The following is a 1697-nucleotide window of genomic DNA, read 5'->3' as shown; positions in this document are numbered from 1 at the left end:
TCCGACGAATTTTTTTTTTCCGACGAAACGATACTGACGGACGGGTTCGTCAGAAATTCGTCGGAATTGGTCTATTCCGACGAATTTCCGATGATTTCGGCCATCAGAATCCCCCTATTTTCTTGTAGTGCAAGTAACATAAGCCAATTACCTTTTAATATAATGTAATGGACTTTTAATTTTTTTTAATAGCATAAACCCATTATTTTTTTACCTAACTTACTGATATTCATGTTTCCAAACATCACTATTTTTTTTAACTTGTTGCCAAACAAAAACTTAAATTACTTTTAATTTAATAAGATAGATGCCCCATTAGAAACCACACCATAAGGAAAACAGAAAACAAAGGTTTCACTGCATGTAGAATTTCATTACAAAGCTAATAATCTTCTTAAAAATTATCAGCAAATGAAAATTGAAGATTAAATAGATCCATAGAGTAGCGTACCAATCAATCTCAAAATGAAGGATACTTTTGCAAACCCATTAAAAAAGCTCTCATCTTCCTGTTTATTCTTTGGAAGAGAGAGCTGAACGTATTAGTTGCTTATTCGAATAGCAGAGTAAAAAAATCTTTTGAATAGAACAAAGACATAAGCTTGTCACGCACTCATAGCCGTTTAACTTTCACTTCATCCATTGGCTTGAGAAATCCAACATCGTTATATTCGACTCAGGAGAGCCGTATCCGGAACTATCCGGAACTTCACGTTCTTGTTCCAGTTTAGGAACCGTGTAATGAAAACCAAAGAACCATTCCACTGTTTTCGCCGGTTTCTTGACCTCAAGCAGGGGAGCATCTGAGCTATTTTTACATATGGATTCGATCTTAGCGTTGACAGAGGGAGACAATGTCTGTTTATGTTCCCCACGACGAGCAATGTCCGGGAAGTTTTTTTTTTTTTTTCGTAATCCAGGGTTCCCCGCTTCACATGTCATTCTCTGGGCCCGGTCAGGCAGCGGGCCGGCTTCCACTACAAGAAAACATCAAGGATTCTGAAGGAAAAATTCGTCGGAATTTCGTCGGAATAACGTTATTCCGACGACATACCGACGAAACACGCCGTCGGAAATAATTCCTCGGAATTTCTTTTTTCCTCGGAAATCCCTCGGAATTTTCCGACGGAATTCCGAGGAAATAAATTTCCGAGGAAATTCCGAGGATCACTAGTTTGTCGGAAATGTCCTCGGAATATACCGAGGGAGAACTTCGTCGGTATAATTCCTCGGAAGTACATCGATCGATCCGTGTTTGGACATATATACATCGATCGATAGGAGTATACCGACGGACCTTTTCCTCGGTTTATTCCTCGGAATATACCGAGGGAACTGGTTCCTCGGAATATAACGAGGGAACTGGTTCCTCGGAATAAACAGAGGAACCTGTCCCTCGGTATAGCCCGAACGTTTTTTAAAAAACGCAACGATCGATGCTTTTTTGTTCAAAAACGCATCGATCGATCTAGTGAAAAATATAATTAATTTAATCGGAATGTAAAAAATATTAATTTTTTTAAAAAAAATAAAATTTCTGAAATTTAAATTCGAAAATATGAAATTAAAAGTAAAATTGAAATCATATTAATTAATATTCAAAGTTTCACAAATAAAAATAAAACATTCGGAGTTTATGGAAAAAAAAATAACTACGGGTCTGGCACGTCCGAGAACACCTCGTTCGGGTACATCCT

Source organism: Brassica oleracea, unplaced genomic scaffold, assembly GCF_000695525.1.
Source record: "Brassica oleracea var. oleracea cultivar TO1000 unplaced genomic scaffold, BOL UnpScaffold00790, whole genome shotgun sequence".
Lineage (NCBI taxonomy): Eukaryota > Viridiplantae > Streptophyta > Magnoliopsida > Brassicales > Brassicaceae > Brassica > Brassica oleracea.
This window is presented reverse-complemented; position numbering follows the sequence as displayed.